This window comes from Passer domesticus, chromosome 10 (assembly GCF_036417665.1).
Source record: "Passer domesticus isolate bPasDom1 chromosome 10, bPasDom1.hap1, whole genome shotgun sequence".
Lineage (NCBI taxonomy): Eukaryota > Metazoa > Chordata > Aves > Passeriformes > Passeridae > Passer > Passer domesticus.
Window position 1 is genome coordinate 39,820,191 of NC_087483.1, and position 17,923 is coordinate 39,838,113.

Consider the following 17,923-nt stretch of genomic DNA (forward strand, 5'->3'; position numbering starts at 1 on the left):
TTTCTTCTTCGGCTCCTGTCTGAGAGTTTTGCAGGGTTAACAACGACGTTAGACATTTACAGTCATGTTTGGTCAACTTACACAACACAGATCTGACCCATACCTCAAAACTGCAAGATGCTGGTATTTCCCCACATGCAAAAATACAACATTAAAATAATAACTTGATAAAAATACTTCTAGGCTTCCATATAGTTCACAAATCATGCTTTCCCAACACATCTCATACACAACTATCATTTTAGGATTCTTTTTATCATTAAATAAAGCATCCAGTGCTGAATTCCCATTATTCCCCAGGACAATTAAAGAGAAATATCTGGGCTTGAAATCATATGTTAAAAGTCACAACACCACACCAGATTCTTTCTAATCTTTAAGAATAAGAAACTGAGGCCAAGGCTTGCTTATCAAGAGCCACCAAAGAACCAGGGCAACAGTGAGAAGTCAGGAGCCCAAGCCAGAGCTGAAGATAAGTGAATATCATGGTCTAGTGATTTGATCAGCTCATGTATGATCAGGTAAGTGTTTATGTATCATATGGACCCCGCTCACCACAGCACCGGACTGGTTTCCCAAAATGTTATCTTAGTTAGAGCACACAGAGTGATTCAGCATTTTCAGATCTCATATCTTCACTCCCAGAGAGATGTATGCGCACAGATGTCTGCGTGCTTGCACATGCAGATACACAATGCATAAATACTATATACGCACATATTTTCTAGCAAAATCCACCAAAAAATTATGAAACATTCTGAATTGAGCTATTTAAACTGTGGCCAGGAAAACTGTTGACAAGAGCTAATTTGTTATTGAAAAAAGATTGTGCATCTCTCCATGACAGAAACCTAAAAATCTGTTCAAGATGGCTGGGCAAGGAGCTTTCATATCTGCAAAGGCTGAGCAAAGTAAAGTAGTTTTTGGTCAAGGTCTCCAAATAATACCATTTTTCCAGCAATGCCTTTGAACTACACATAAAACCTTCCAGGAGCTCCTGAAAAGGAAACTTGACTCAAGCTGTTTGTCAAGATGACTGGAGATGTTCTTTGGAAAGTATTTCCAAAAAGTTCTGGAGCAATGGTAGCTGTACAATCATATGGGATTAATTTTCTGTATATATCTCTTTATATGGCTGGAAGAAACAAATTAACTTGAAAAATCAAAGATCTTTATACAGCCCTGTGCTCCTAGGTACAAATATTTAAGTAATCTTTACTTCTTGTCAAACACTGAAATGGATATTAAATTATTATAGATACAAGTAGTAAAATTTCTTTTCTGCTTTCTCTGTTAGCTCCTGTGTCTTGGTATTCTTACACAGAGTATAAGAGATATTTTAATATTATCTTTTATTTAAATTTCTTCTTCTATTAAAACAAAAACTTTGTGCTGGATGTATAAACACCTGCCCAGAAGTCTCACAAATTTTCCCTGTAAAGGATCACAGGTTTAGAAAAACAGCATTTATTCCGAATATTCCTTCCCCTGATGGCTTCAGGATGCCATCCCTTTAACCACCTTTTTTAATCTCCTTTAAAATAAACAAATATATGAACAAACCATACAGAAGGAAGGAACTTCAACATTTCAGCCCCAACTGAACCCAAAACTCCCCACTGAGCCCTATGATCCCCACTCATATGGGCTCAGCACAGTGGGAGCTTCCCCAGGCTGCAGGTACAAGGAAGGGGTGAAATGCTCCCCTTGACTTCATATATGAAATTAAAGAGAAGAATAAGATTAATGTTGAAAAGAATGGGGGGAAAAAATAATGTGCAAAATGTCCTCCTCTCCTGTTCCAGGACCTGTGGATTGACTTGATGAGAAAGAAGCAATCTGGTAGATAAAATATAAAAAATTCATTTTTTTCTTTCTCTCTTGTTCCTGTGTATTAGCAGAAAGAACAAAATGAAGGAGCAAGGAACTGGTGAAAAAAAAATCAAGCCAGAATTACATCCGTCAGGGTGATGGAGTGCAGTGTCCTGCCCAGTCCCACCGCAGACCTCCTCAGGGCTACTGTTTCAAGTAAAAATTAAACAAGATGACACAGAAACAGTCCAAGATTGACATTTTCCAGCTTTGTGTCATGTTACATTATTTGAATGAATCTCAACTTTTAAAAAACATCCAAAGGAAAGCGAATGAGGGCTGAATAAAACAAAAAAGACTTTTAAGAAATAAGACTCTCACTACAAGAAAGAGAGCCACCCATGTTGACACTACCAAAGGTAAGAATGTTTTTAAGGACACTATTACCTCTCTCAGCCACTCTTTTTGTTGCCAGATTAATATGAAAAAAATGCTTATTATTCTACCAGTATTTTTACTCTGTGACTTTACTCAAGTTGTGTCCATAGGTCCATCTCAAGAGTTGCTGATGAAGCCCAGTGCTCCCACCACAGCTGCTCGCCTAACCATCTTCAAGGTCCAGAGTCCACAGCACAAGGGCTCAGCTCTATTGGAAGGATAAAGCCCTAAAACTACTGAAAAAGCTGCTCAGAAGTATGAAAAATAATATGCAGGATTTTTTTTCCTCAGTTACCAAGAAATTTGAAGCAGCCAGCAATCAACTCCCTCTTCTCAGCACTCAAAAGCACTTACAGAAAGCCTGTTCTTAACCCTGCTGCGCAGGAAAAACTCCCTTTTATCTTCCATTTATTTTCATTTTTACCTGAAAGGCAGAAAAGAGTTGGGGTTTATGTGCACCAAACACGAACTGGACTTTTTTTGCAGTGCATTAGACTGCGGTCACCTTCCCCCCATATGAATGTATACCTGAATTTCCACAAAAAAAAAACAAAACTAAACAAAAAAAAAAAAAAAGAAACCCACACCAACAATATTGCCCTTCTGATTTAAGCATGGCCTGTTACTCAATATAACGTTCATCTATACATGTTCTCACTGTTTAAAAACTCGGCGCAGGTGTTATTAATAAAATAAATTTATTTTTAAAAAGGATGCTATTCTATAAGCTTTGAAGCTCACACATAGTCTAACTTAAGCCAGCTTGGGCTCATCTGGTCTTTAAATGAGCCCTTTCATGTGGTCAGCCCACGAGCCATACGTACTGCTGCTCAATCACGCCACTGTACATCGTCAGCGCGAGGATGATTTGCATGATTTGCATTTCCTGTGCGCTCCAGCTTCAAGGAGCTCTAAGCACCACGTACAAAAGAAACCACCGCCAAGTAATGCAAAGATTTTTTAGTTAAACCAGATGAGACTGTTTCAGTCAGCCTTGCCAATAGTGAAAAAGGAAAAAAAACCACGAACGAAAAGGGGGGGGAAAAGTCTCAGGGATATCCTGTTAAATAAGGATTTATTTGGAGGGAATCTGAACCTGAGATTCATACCCTTACTTTTAAAATATAGAATCTCTATGAGACCCTTAAGAAATATGGCCTAGCAGAAAATAATTCAGTTAAGAACTTTTCTTCCCCAATATTTCTTAGCTTTTGGCATTACATTGAGTTAGTAATTTATTTATTTATTTAATAGCACATAAATGGATTCTGATTACATTCTGTTTCATAAGGTAGAAAAACTAACCTAACTAAACTGAATTCACTGATAGCTGGCTAATACTTGTCCCTATGAATAAATCTTTTATTTTATCCCAAATAATCAATAAAATCTATTGGACAAACAGCTAAGATAGAAACAGCATTACAGTGGGCTTCAATGAATAAGAACTAAAATTAAAAAAAATGTACCAGAGCCTCGTTGTCATGAAAAACAGAGACAGATGGGGAGCCAGACCTATATGATGCCACAAATAGATGAATATCTTGTAAGGATTTCAACAAATGTTATAAGACCTAGTCAAAAATTGAAAAAGTACAATGCAGTAGCACCAGCAAATCTGAAGTTCACCTGAAATACAAGCCATACTATCATCATTATATAGATTATCATGTTTCAAAAATAACAATTAAGATTAAAGCCTTTATAAAATCTCTTCTAGATAATGGCACAGCTAAAGAATGTCATTATTCAGTACAAAGAAAATAAAATTAAGGAAGTTTGCTGTAACAGCTCCTTTGGAAATGAAGTGTATCCTGTCCCCAACTTAAAAATACAGGTGGGCGTGTGCACTTCATGTTCCAATACTGGATTGGATGGCAAGTGTCCCTTTAAACTGGCAGATAAATTGAGATGACTAAAGACTATCAGGCTGACTGAGTGAGCTGTATACGCCCAGCTACCAAGTGTAGCCTGACAGAGACCCAAGTCAGGCTGCCCGAGGAATCTGCACATCATCACGCTCCAGAAAAACCACAGCGAACTCCCGGCGCTGCCGCTTCCAAAGGACACTCAATTTTAGAAAATTAAGTTGCATTTTCTTTGGTTTTGGTCGGTTTTTGTTCGTTTTTTTTCTCTGTGTTGTTCAAATGGAACCAAATATAAGATGTGGGCGAAACCATAACCGAGGGGTTAAATTCTGTCTTGAACACAAAAATTCCACTTGTTTCATTGTTGTCTGCAAATACACAGTCAAGAGCCACATTTAATCACCACACGTAGTTTCTATATTGTGACTGTAAGATTTAGTAATCGAAATGGCTACCAGAATAAAAATGCACTCTGTCATTTTTCCACTTAGACAGCCCCTGTATAATGCTCTTAAAGGTCAGCTAATTTTATTATGGAAAGTAACTAATAACCTTTATTAATTCTTACGCTCGCAGTTTTCGAACACGTCAACCAAATAAATAATACACTGCAGGAAGACACCACACAAACCAAGCTGTTGAATACAATCTCTCTGCATTTGCAACAGACAAAAGAGGTCATTAGAAATGTAATACATAGGGGGTTTTTGCTCTGGAAATTAGGAAAACATGGATATACAGAGCTTTTAAAAGCCAGGCTGCTGGTCCTCCCCGTGCTCCAAGATGCTGAGACCACCAAATGAGGTGTCAAATTCACTAATACCCAAGCACAACCATGATTCCAAATGTAATGCAGCATCTCTTCTTTTTCTTCTAATTTTCTAAATTTGCAGGATGTGGTCAGTATTGGAGACTATGGGAGTTTTGTTTAGAAACTTTTCTGCTGTCTTTCATTTAATAAAATTACTAAAAAAACCAAAAGTATCGAAGTTAAAAATACAGATGTTTGTATTTTATTCTGATAATCTCTTTTCATGGAAAGCATCATTATGTTGCACATATATATAAAATGATGCAAGAATATCAATATTTTTTTAAGGATTTTTGCTTTCCTTAAGTGGTTCAGAATGCAGAACTGCTCATGGTCAGCCTCCCCTAGCAAACTGCTTTGAGTGAGTTTGTTCCTAAGAAACATAACCGCACCTGAAACTAAAAATAGATGGTTATTTTTAGCCATTTAATCACATGAAGAAAAAGACACAGTTTGTACCAGTCTTCTTTAATTTACAAAATAATTCCATAACGAGCCCTGTGTGTTTATATCATGAAAATCCCTGGCACTCAACCTCCAGGCTCACACACCGGCTGCAAGTGGAAGCAAAATGGGGTTTAAAAGATTCCAGCAACAATAGTCTTGTGACTAAATCAGAAACAGAAGCACAAGTCATGAGCCAAACAGATACCTATCGGTTTCCTTGAGCTTAATCTGATTAAAACATGGCTCTCAAAAATGTTAAATAGAATGCCACGTCAGAGAGCTGGCAAATGATAAAAATAGTTCATGACAGGAAATCATTATTAAAGCAGCACTACTTGTGTATCTGTTATGGAAATTTCCCTGTAATTTTTCTAGGTTTCCCCTTATGCTTTTTGTTGAGTTGCTATTACACTTTTTTTTTTCCCTTCAATGGCATGTAAGTTTGAGATGTAAAAAGAAAATTATCACTGCAATTTTCCAACTATACTCTGCTCAATACCATCTCAAGTGTGTCATACATCATCTTGTCATTCACTTGAACAAGAAATCACATAATATGCAGAGGTAGAAAATAATCCGAAATGGGGAAGTGCCACTAGGGCAAAACTACATTCATATGCCAACACAAGGGAAAATTAAAAAAAAAATAGACTTCATCTTAACTTCAAGGACTTTCATAATGAAAGTATCTTAAAAATACTTAATTGGGGGAAAAGTTTCAGTGAAGAGCTGCTGGGAATGACAGTAGAGCCATTCTAGAGTTCACCAAACAGTATTAGAAAAACAAACCATTAAGAATATACCATTACAAATCAACCTGAATGTTTTAAAAAGCTTACACAATTAAAAGAAGATTCAGAATCCTAAGAAAAAAAATTAAAAAGAAACTCAGTATTTCTATCCTCCTACTACTACCACTCCTCTAATAAACATCCTCCAGATTATCTTTCAGAGCACCCTATAAAATACAAACTAGAGTTATAGTATCTTGTCCTGCCTTCACTTACATAATCCAGAAAAAGCTTTTACAACCAAAACCATAACCAAACAAAAAATAATCCCTAAAAATACTTTCACAAGATCTTATCTAACTCTAAGGCTAACTAATTCCTAAGTCCCTTTTTTTCCATACTGAAGAGACTTCAACAAACTTGAACAGCCAGCCCCAAAACCTTTTGGATTCTTTTTTAAATGTCGCTGAGGAGAAAAAGCCTCCATCCAACAAATTAGCTTTTCATTCAAAAGAGACATTTCATCTCAAATGATGACTCAGGCTTCTCCCAAGAAAAGCCAGGATTAGTTGGTAACTGATGCAGTGCCTCCCCATCAGGACACCCAATGTCCCTCCTGTACCTCCACTCCTCCTCCCTCTGTTCCCTGCACCCAGCAGCCTCTACCAGTGACGTGGACACTTAAAACAGGCAGGGTTTTTTTAAATTTTAGGTCAAACTCATAACTATTTGCCACTGGCACATCATAAGACAAACACATGATGTAGGGGAACAACGAAGTACTTCAGAGACAGGTCTAGATGAAAGCAGGGCTAATCTTTAATTAAACTCCAGCTACTGCCCACCTAAAATTCAGAGGTGACAATGCAATCACAGCAATAGTGGCAATTTTTAAAGACAGCACAATCACCACATGTTTTGCAAGTGTGTCTAAGACCTCCTTAGTTTTTCTCTTGGATATTTAGCCAAGCTCTGCCTGACTCAGCATGAAAGGGAATGTGCATCCTATTAACAGCAGTGCTTAAACCTTATTCCATAAAGAGTTTTCCAAGAGCATTCACATCTATTCTTCTTAATATCCCTCCCACATTAAGAAATTATTATCTAATACAGGGAGTAATCAGCTCATGGTCTTACTACAGTCATCCTCCTTGACAAAGCAGGGAAAAAACACCCAGCTGGGAAGCATTAGAAAGTCAAGGTTCAAAACATCCCCATTTATTGAGAGAAATGCAAATTTATTTAGATCTCCATGCAACAAGACCAAGTGATACAGAGTGGTAAATTCAAAGTCCCTGCTTCTGCAATGGGCCTTCACCAGGACACACAGAAGGTCACAGCAAAGGACACGCAGCCTTAACTGAGGGAAGAAAAGCTCATGACAGCTAATCCAGAACTGGTTTAAATGTTAATTTTAACACTTTACCACATCAGACCATGTTAAGCACTGAATTTCATATTGTCATGCCCATTTTCTAATCTGAAATACCAATAGAGAAGAATGGACTAATAGATTTAGTCCATTACTGTAATAAATCCAATAGATTTATCAGAGTATTATATACCCTTTCAGGTGAGAACTGAATGGCAGAGTTCAGGTGTGCAACAAGAGCCATCCAGATTGATACAAATTTGTTCCCAACATCCCCTTTCTCATTCCATAGTCCCTTCTCAGATCCATTTTCTTTGCATTACCCCAGGAAATGAGACATACAAGAGGAAAGCAGACATTTTTCTAGTGCTTAGGAGCAAAAATATGTATGTGTAGAATTATATAGAGGGCCAGAACACCTCCCATCACTGCAGGCTAAATGAGTCATCCACTTCAGAATAATGACCAGTAATTAAACAAGAATCTGTAAAGCTGTTAAGTGCCTTTAACAATTCCAACCTATGACACTGAAGTGGTACAAGCCCCCCATGTACTGAAACCATCCATATGATCTGTCATACAGTGGAGCCTCTCACAAAACAACCTCTCACCCATGGAAATGTTTCTCCCCAAGAAGCCAAACAAAAACAATTTAAAATATTTATGGCCATAAATTTCAGCCCTGCTCCATAAACCCATGAAGAGACATGACATCATGCTAACTACCTAGACCTGTCTGGTTGATAACAGTCCCAGGTTTCAGGCTGAAGACTGAACTGCAGGAGTGTGGAAGGGTGTGAACCTACAGGTCAGCACAGATGCTGATCACAAATCTGACTGGCCAAAGCCAGAGCTGACACTCCAGCAAATATAGGAGGTCTGGCTGTGCAGGACTGACACCACAAATACAAGTCTTGCCTTCTTTTCAGTCTCCTTGGACTGGAAGTAGGAAGGTTTTCCTCCTTCCTTTCCTCCTATCCTCCAGTCCCTGCATCCACAGTTCTGCTTTCATGTGGTTTTCAACTTGCTATTATTTTGCTAATGCTTCAGAAAATATATGGAATCTCTATTCCATAAATTTCCTGAAGCATTAGCAAAATAACAGCAAGTTCCATGCTCCAAAGGGACATTTCTGTCTGTTTTTTATCAGCATAGCAAGCTGCATCTCCCTTTGCTCCATCGTTTCTCCTACATTTCCAGACCTGAGCTACATACCTTAAGTCTCCATTGCTTTACTAAAGTCCCTTCGGACAGCTCATTTCTAAATCTTGTCTAGAAGTATTTGTTTTTCCCTCCCCAAACCCTTACTTCTCTAAGTGCCAAGCACTTGGCCGGCCAATATTCCCAAATCAGGCTTCAAAGAGGCAATTCTGAATTGTCTTGACTCAGGTTGTGACAGGAAGGGGCAGGGGCCCCCAAAAGCATGGTGCTCTGCTGCTGCAGGAGGGAGCAGATGGCCACCTTCCAGATGGCAGCCAACCTCGACTCACCAACTGCAACATCTGTACCTTGAGTTACATCTCAGAGGATGGTCCTGACACAGACTCCAGGTCACTGCCCACGGCTCCTGGCCACACGGCTGCTCCACAAGCCAGAGCATTTTGCAAAATGCAGAATGACAAGCCTGAAAAGAGGTTACGACTAATTAAAGTTTGTAGCAGGGCACAGTTGAAAGAGAGTTCAAAAGTAGATGTTGGGGAGAAATCCATCTTAAATATATATATTTTTAAATGTTTCTCCAATCCAGCATTTTGTCCCCAGCCACAAACATGCCTTGCTTTCCACATGGCACCTTGCAAACCTGGAATTAAGATGTGAACCATGCAAACCCAACCAACCCTGATGGTTTTGCTTCCAGGTCACCCCACGGCACAGAACAAGCTCATTTTTCTGCTTCCAGGCCAAAAGTCTCTAACAGCACTACAAGAGCACTCAAATGTGGACTGGATCCAGCTTTAAACATGATAAACTTCCCAAGGCTCAGTGAAACACTGGTCAATGAATTTTAGCTTGAAGTAGCAAAGAGTAATTTGTGAGTTCTGTACCATCTAAGTCTAATTTTAACACTGCCACAAATTATATTGCTTCTTCACATGAACTTAATTCAACTCCTCGTTGGGGCAGTTAAACTTGAAGCCTACCAACAGGAAAGGAACTAAACAATTTTTTTCTGCCACAATAAGAGGCTGATATGAATTAATGGTTTCATCAGTTTTACAGTATATATTCTTCAACAGTTTATTTAATAAATTCAAAAATTAAAATGTTGCTGCTTTCTTATTCTGAATGCATAACCTCCTCAAAAAGACTGTTTCCAGACATTTAAAAGGAAAAAAGTGTGTTTTACAATAGAAAAAGGGAGCACGCTGCATTTCAAAATCCATTAAAATATAAAATTCTGGTTACAGGCTCAACAATCTGCCTAATTAGTTTTTTCTAATTAGCAGGATGCTCTAACCTCTTTAATAAGACTTCTGTGGACAGAATGTTCCATACTGGTTATCCATCTGAGGAAAAAACTAAACAAATACTTCTGAAGTGCAGCTAATAGAACAAACGTGGCTGGGCTTCATGGTCAGAAGGCTGCTCTGGCATGTAATACTAGCAATCTGCAAAAACATGAAATATTCTACCTTGGATACACTACTGCTCACACAAAACACCCCTCTGCATTTCAAAGACAAAATGAAAGCTATTATATGCAAGAGTCAATGAAGTTACAGTTTTAAACCACATGCTGAAAGGCAAAATAAATAAAACAACATTTAAAAAAATAAAATTAAAAATAAAATAAAATAGGCATGGACCAGACACCATAGAAAAGTGAACTGAAGAGATAATGGGAGGGCAAATACCACAGTGATGCTGTAACAACCCAGAGTGTGGTTGCAAAGCTCTTTGGCTGCACAGCAAAGCATTTGCTCGGTGCACACAGCTTTTGTATCTTCCTCTTCATCATTCAGAGCCTTAGTCTGTACCTAGCAATTAATAGGCAGCAGTGTTGTCTCCAAATCCCATTTTATCCAGCAAAAAAACATTTTCATTATTCCTCTGTATCAGCCATGCTGTTTAACAACTATGGGTTAAGAGAAATGGGGAGCCCCAGCAATATCTGTGACCAGAGGAAAACTCTGGAGATAAAGAAAACCCAGTCCCCTGCTCCATTAGGAGTTTGCAGAGCAGCTGCTGAGCTTCATCTCAACAGCTGAAATATCCTTTATACTCCTTAAAAACGCAGGAAGCACACAAGCATCTCAAACTCCCTCCCTGCCACCAATTCATTCACCCTGATTCCACCCATAGCCCCAACATGTTGGTCTCATCACCCACCAGCAGACAGGAAAACTATTATACCCTTCACTTTTTTCCAATCAGTATCTAGGAAAACAAGAGCCATGTGCAAAATATAATCTAAGAACAGTCCCTTGAAAACCTCCTGCTAATGACAGGAGGTACAGAGGCACCATAAATATTGACTTCAAACACGCTGAGCCCCAGAGACCCCACGCACTCCACAATGTCAATGACCTTCCATGCAGCTGTTAGCATTGGAAATTAGGATTTTTCAAGTACAGATGCTTACTTTAATGCTGAATTTATATTCCACTCATCATAGCATAGCATGGTTAACAGTTGGACTTGATGCTCTTAGAGGTTTTTGCCAACCTTAATGATTCTGAGTGTATGATTAAAATCTAATATTTTTCTTCTGTATTAAAATGCAAGACTTTATAAAAATATTTTCCAGTGTGTTTACACCAGAATGAGTATTAATTCAATGCAAGACCATGTTCCAGATTCTCTGCTCCACGTTAGAAAAAAAATGGAAGAAAATGTAGGTTTTACTATTTCTAACTCACGACACAATTTTCAATAATTACATTAGACTCTAGTTTCCCAGATTCTTTTGTGGCAAATTACCCTTTTCTGACACTCCTCCCTATGGAGCTTTTGGGGACAAGACCTGAAGTCTGTGTTTATAGCACTTCAGACCTGAATGCCTCAACAGCCACAGAACCCACTGAAAACCAATTCCAGACCAGGATCCTCTGCAGGGCTGGTACTAAACCTCAGAAGAGCAAGTTCTCCTGCAAGCCAGATTCCACCTTGAGCAGATGGTAACACAACAGTCTGGAGGAGGTAAAGATGAGGGCTGGGTAATCAAGTCCTCTACCAAAAAAGCCTTCTGACTGGAAAACATCACTTGAGTATCAGTAATCACAAGGGCCAGCTGACCCCACGCAAGTGAACTTCTCCCAGTCAGGACCTTGAGGATTCGTGGAGAAACAAAAGGACACCAAATATTTGGTCCTGGGATAACTGAGAGTCACAAATACCAAAAAGTGCCCAACATCTGATGGTAACTCAAGTTCCTCCCAAAACACCTACCCACCTTTTCTCCTCCCACTTTGATACCCCACAGCTAAGACCTGAGGATGTAACAATAAATTGGAACCAACTTTTGTCAAGGATGATAGCAGCAAAGAAAGAATTCAAATGGCAAAGTAAAAAAGGAAAAGAATCACAAGAAAATGGTCATTCTACTACCAAAAGGAAAAAAAACCCTTCAAAAATCTGCCAAAATCACCCCCAAAAGGAATCTTTTCTTGAGTAGTTTTAGTGTCTTTAGCAATATTTCTCAACATGCATTTGACAGATAAAATTTTTCAGTTAGGATTTTTAATAAAATTGACTACCAGGAAATTTTTGCATTAAAAATAATTTAAAATAATTTAGTTCCTCAGGGTTTAAGCATAGAGATGTCACCATGCATGCTAACTGCTCCATGTTTAGTGAGTTACAACTCTTCTGTCACGAGTAGGAAATGCATTTTGCACACAAAAGCCAAAGGCACTGTCAAACCTACAGCAATCTGCAGAACATTTGGAAAAAAATGCCTGAAAACTAACTGTTACTAGATAATGGTCCCATTTATCATTCTTAAATTCCATCTTTAATTAAAAATGGGATATTCTCTTACATAAATAAAAAATTACAGATGTTCTCAAATTACTCCCCTTCAATTTTTTTAGTTTTTCCATATATAATATACATAGAGTTACGTGTTCAGAATTTGTTCATATTATTACATAATGCCTTAATACGTGAAGATTTTTCCATGTTCTAACTAGATACATATAATTTTCCATAGAGTATGCTATATTAAGCATATTAGCACCCAAAGAAAACACTCTAACAGCAATCAGTAGGAATATCATTTAACTGCAAGAAAAATAGAATTTGGAATGAATTTTCTATTTTTCTACCCATAATCATTTACCCCTTTTCCTTCTAAAACATTTGGTAAATCACTAATTTAAAGGACTGATGTAGTTACATCAAGTAAGGTGGTGTGAGGAAATATTAGCTGCACTCTGAATACATTTTTTCCCAACGTAATTCTTTGACATACTGTTAAAAGGAATTAATTCTTCCAGTTATTCTGTAACAAGAAAACCACATATTTGCTTTTGATGTTGTGTCCACTACTGTTTCATTCATTCTTTCAAGTTGCAACTAGACAGAAATATAAGTTCAAGCATGCAACAAGTAAAATGGAAATTAAGAGAGCTAAAACAAAAAATTATGAACAAGAAGGCAAGGTTATAAACATAAACAATAAAAACAGCCAGTGCTTTGAAATGAAAAGCATTCTTTAAAATGACTGTGTCCACTGGACCATCAGAGTAAATGTGCAGGAGGAAGGGAGGAAAAGACAGGGACAAAGGACAAAGGCAAGGAGGGAAAAATAGTGTCCAAGGGAATAAAGAAATTGTGGAAATCTTCATTACAGAACGATGAACAACAAAAACCCTTTCAGTTGCTTTGTATTCATCAAAGATATTCTAATTAATAGATACGGTGTATATATTCCTAATTGTTTTTTGTAGAGAAGTTAAATTCATCCTCATAATGACTCAAAGCCTACCAATACCTAGGCTGAGACATATTAAAGGGAAGAGGAGGAGGAAATAAATTGATCAAACTCTGGTATGGGGGAGTCAGAAGTTGATCCTAAATTAAATGTTTTCCATTGTGGCACCATTTGGCATGAAGATTGTAACCAAATTCCTGCCTAGGTATGTGTTGTGTGTTTAGAGAAGAAATGAGATAATATCCATAAAATTAAATGGTTTCTGTTTAGACTAACATTTCTGTTTGACACAGAGTAGCATTTATGAAGCAACCATCCATCCACAACCACCCTCATCCACTGTGCCTCAGCTCACATCAGAGCTGGCTCCAAGATTATGGCCTGAGTCCCTCACATGGCATTACACCAGGAGGGGATGCCCTTGGAGAGCAACCAATGGACCCAGCCCTGTCTTAGGGACAGTCAGTCCTGCAATCCCAGAGCAATCGAGAAGGTAAAACTACAAAACACCCTTGGGCACATTTTCCAGAGTGACCATGGAACTCCAAAATCTACGCTGAAACTCATGGACACCCACAGCACGTGCAAACAGCCCTCAGCTGGCATAAAAAGCAGATGTAGAAAAAGAATCCTGGAATAGTTTGGGTTGGAAGGGAGCTTAAAGATCATCCAGCTCCAAATCCCCTGCCATGGGAACCTTGGTTGCTCCAAGCCCCATCCAAGCTGGCTCTCAGGTAGAGGCACATGGGCTGAAATAGGTGAGCCAAGGCCTCTGGATTCACTCTGTTGAAGACTGGAAACGGAGATATCACAACTACCTGAACCATGAGTTTCAAACTTCAGTGTATTTGGGTCAAGTTAAAGCTTACCCAAAAAAAACCCCAAAAGTATATATATTTATATTAGTGCTAAAGTGAGTCTTCTCCCAAAACTGTTTTGCTAAAAACAGTTTGTACAATGTAAAATTCCTTTACACCACGCATCAATTCACAAAACCCAGCCTAGCTGTGGGCACTCATTAAGAAAATTAGTTGTTTATGATGCCAGAACACAAAGCTATAAATCTAAATCATGTGCAAAGCAAGTATCTGACAAAATTTGTAATATCTACATCTTAGTTAAAAAAACCCAAAAAACTAAAAAAAACCACTGAGATTAGGAAAAAAAAAGCAGCACCAAAAAAAAAGGAAAAAAAAAAATCAATATTTTTCTCTTTATTAGATGCAAACTAAAGCTTTTTTACTTTCCCTTTGGAAGATCAAATTAGTGTTATGGGCTGGAATGACAATGAATTGTGGAAAGTATCATATTCTTTATAATATAGTAGTGTATATGTTTGTTATTTGAAAATAGAAATGTAATCCATAACTAACCTAGAAATAAAATATATACACAGCAACCATTTAAAAGGACAGATAAAATCCTCATTAAAATCCTAAGTGCAGAAATACTGAATCATAATGCACAATTTCATTACATTTTACTGCCAGCAATGTAAATATCAATTCTCCAGGTGATTCATAAAATTCATTTTAGAAAGAAAAATAAGGATTTCACCCGGCATTTGAGAACATAAAGGAAAACACATGCTAGGGTTTGAAAACCCAGACTGTTCTTTCCTTCTCTCATCAGAATATTTTGCTGGAATTTCAGCAAATCTTTTACACATCAAACAGACAACTGCCATTTCACATTAGCACTTTGTGGAGATCACCCAGCAGTCCCAGCCCGCGTCCTCCCCGGCCCCGCACCTCTCCCCGCATCGTCTTCATCATTCCCAGCTCACTTCTGCCAAAACTCAGCTCCCATATATACACTTCCCCTGACTTCAAAGGAAGGAGCCTGCATTTAAACTCATCTAAACCCTCTTTTAACTATCCAAATTGTGAAATTGCCTAATAATGGGAGCGTATTTAAGGGAAAAAAAAAAAAAAAGGCATGTTGGACAAATTAACCAAGTAAAGTTTTTGGAGGGAAGAGTGCATGTGGGGGTTTCCACACAAAAACGTAAAGAAAACCTGTCACTTTTAAAATGAATAGCTACCATCTGCCAGCATTTTATCTGAGGCAAAGTTGATTAATGCAAAGTGAATGTTTAAGATCACATTGCTGTCTGCCTGAATAAATTTCAGGTAGTTTACTTGGGAGGTTTTTTTGTCCTGTTTCTTAGAAGATTTTTTCGCTGTTCTTATTGGATCGCCCCCTCCAAGGTTTTCGGCAGCCAGAGCTAAGAATAAAAAAACATTTGTTCTTAAATCATGGTGCTGTACAAGGACTTTTGAGCACCAGAGCATTGTTTCTGGCCCTTCAGAGCAAGAGAATTCATCTCCCTCAAAAGGACATCCCACCTCCTTCATCAGCTTCACAAAAACTTTTCAGGCAGCCTCTCTCCATCACATTGAAAAGGAAATTTTCGTAGTCTGGTTGTGAGCAAAGAAACAACAGCAGCGCTTTTATCCTCAAAAGAAAATTATTTTTCCTCTAGACCTGCCCTAATTTTTTACTTAATTTTTTACTGGGTTAAGTCTCTTTACTAAATTTTTTTTTTTACCAATTATTCAATCATTTGCTTTTATTTACAATATCATCACCATTAAAAAAAAATCAGATGAATTATGATTCTAAACCTTTTTTGTGTTAACTTTCACACCTTGATTTACATTAGCATTCTGCTAAAAATCATTCTCAAATCCATTTGAAAACATGCTCCCCTTCCCAAATTCTCTTTGACCGTTAACATTTTTCAGAAGTTTCCGGAACAGGTTTAGGGCGATATTAACCTAAATCAAACAAAACCCAGTTTTACACATGCATTCCCGTGTTACGTTTTTCCAGCATCAGATGGCCTCCAAGTTCTCCCTCAGCAGAAAGAATTTCACACCCCTTATCCAGGCTGGGACACCCTCTATTATCCAGGGCTACAGCAGTGGAGGGCATCATCTGTGCTGAGTGGTGGAGCTTCGTGCCATTCCATATGGACGTATATTCTCTGTGCTTACACTCAAAGCTGGCTGGACACCAGCCAGCTCTGGTCAGAAGTCACCAAGTTGTTTTAGCTCAGTACATGGTGCCTGTGTCTCGTATCTCAGTAGGGTTTATTGGTTTAGGCTCAACATGGTGCTAGGACGGCCATCTGGCCCCCGGAGCTGAGCGAACTCCCAGCCAGCTCCCTCGGAGCGTGGGCAGGACAAACGTGTGTGTGTTTGCACCAGCCCGTGTGAACTAACCTGGGTGAACTCAAAACGGTTTGTTCGGGGGATAAAAACGCAAGCAAGTTTAGCACTAATGGAATTAAAGCAGTAATGACCCTTTGTTCAGCGAGGGAGCGGAAAAGCAGAGCGCAGGGGCTCACACACCTTCCTTTGGGCACCTCCACAACAAGGTGAGATTGTGGAGATTTGTACCCATCAGTGAGTTACACCCAGGTGGTATTTTTAATCAAAAAAAGTGTTTAAAGCCAGCTTGGACAGCAATTGGAGGAATCTGGTCTAGTGGAAAGTGCCCCTGCCCATGGCCAAGGGGTTGGAACAACATGGTCAGCTCCAACCCAACCCAGTCTGTGATTATGTGTTTCTAGGAGACCTCTGTTCTTATGGGATACTGGATATTACATTTAGTCACCTTATATATTCCTGCCTTTACATCACCTCATCAAAGCACAAGGGATCTCTATGAGCACATTCCCTTCCTGTCCAGGAGCACATCCCACTGTGCCCCACACAGTTAAAACACAAAGAGCAACAAAGACATGGGGTGAAACCACAACAACCTCTGGGCAGAAAATTATTCAATAATTCCAAAGAGATAAGACATGTCCCATCTTCAAATGCAGTGAATTTGAGCAGTAGCATCAAAATACACACTCTTAGTAGTTAATGCTTTGAATGAGGTTTATGTTTATTCACCTATATATAGAAGCAAACACCATGAAATATTTCCAAAAATCCAAAACAGTATCAAATAGACTTTCTTTTAATTTGTAGGCAATTTGTTACCTTCTTTTGACTAATGTACTATTCATACATACAATTTATTTATGCCTTACCTGTGCATTATGAGGGTGAAATTCTAGGATGGCCTCTAATGCAGGACAAATTATTGCAGTTCCTACAAAGATTATATAAACATTTCCAGAATTTTACAGAAATATGTAAACAGGCAGGAATATTTCCAGCACAAATGGGTATCTATGTATTCAGATTTAATGAAATTTGCCCTGCCCTGCTTTAAGTTACATCCTCAAACACTTTCTCCAGGGCATGCAGGAACATTTCTGAAAATAAAATATCTATAAAACAGTTAAATCCTCAAGCTTGCAAATGGTCACACATCCACACAGTGTTATGTTTTCAGTAGGACTGAACTACTCAGTGGGAAAAAAAAAAAATTAAAGTGTTCCCTTTTTAAGCTATTTAGGGGACACAGCCCACCAGTTAATAAAGATTCCACTCTATAATAATGTATTTTCTCCTTATAGAATAGAATAAAAGCATCAGATCTGAAACAGTCTAAAATCTAGTAGATTTTAATAGAAGAAACAAACAAAAAAAAAACCAAAAACCCACCAAA

At 38.3% G+C, this 17,923-nt stretch overlaps 1 protein-coding gene across 15 annotated transcripts in view; it reads right to left on the reverse strand.

Moving 5' to 3' along the window:
* GTDC1 (glycosyltransferase like domain containing 1) overlaps positions 1-17,923 on the reverse strand; it is a 209,304-nt gene that overhangs the window by 134,846 nt on the left and 56,535 nt on the right. Inside the window, exon 2 of one of the 15 annotated variants that reach the window (XR_010369537.1) lies at positions 8,988-9,103. The exons of the other annotated variants lie outside the window; for them this stretch is intronic. The gene's annotated coding sequence lies outside the window, so the exon portion shown is untranslated. The remainder of the gene's footprint in view (positions 1-8,987; positions 9,104-17,923) is intronic. 15 annotated transcript variants of the gene reach the window in all.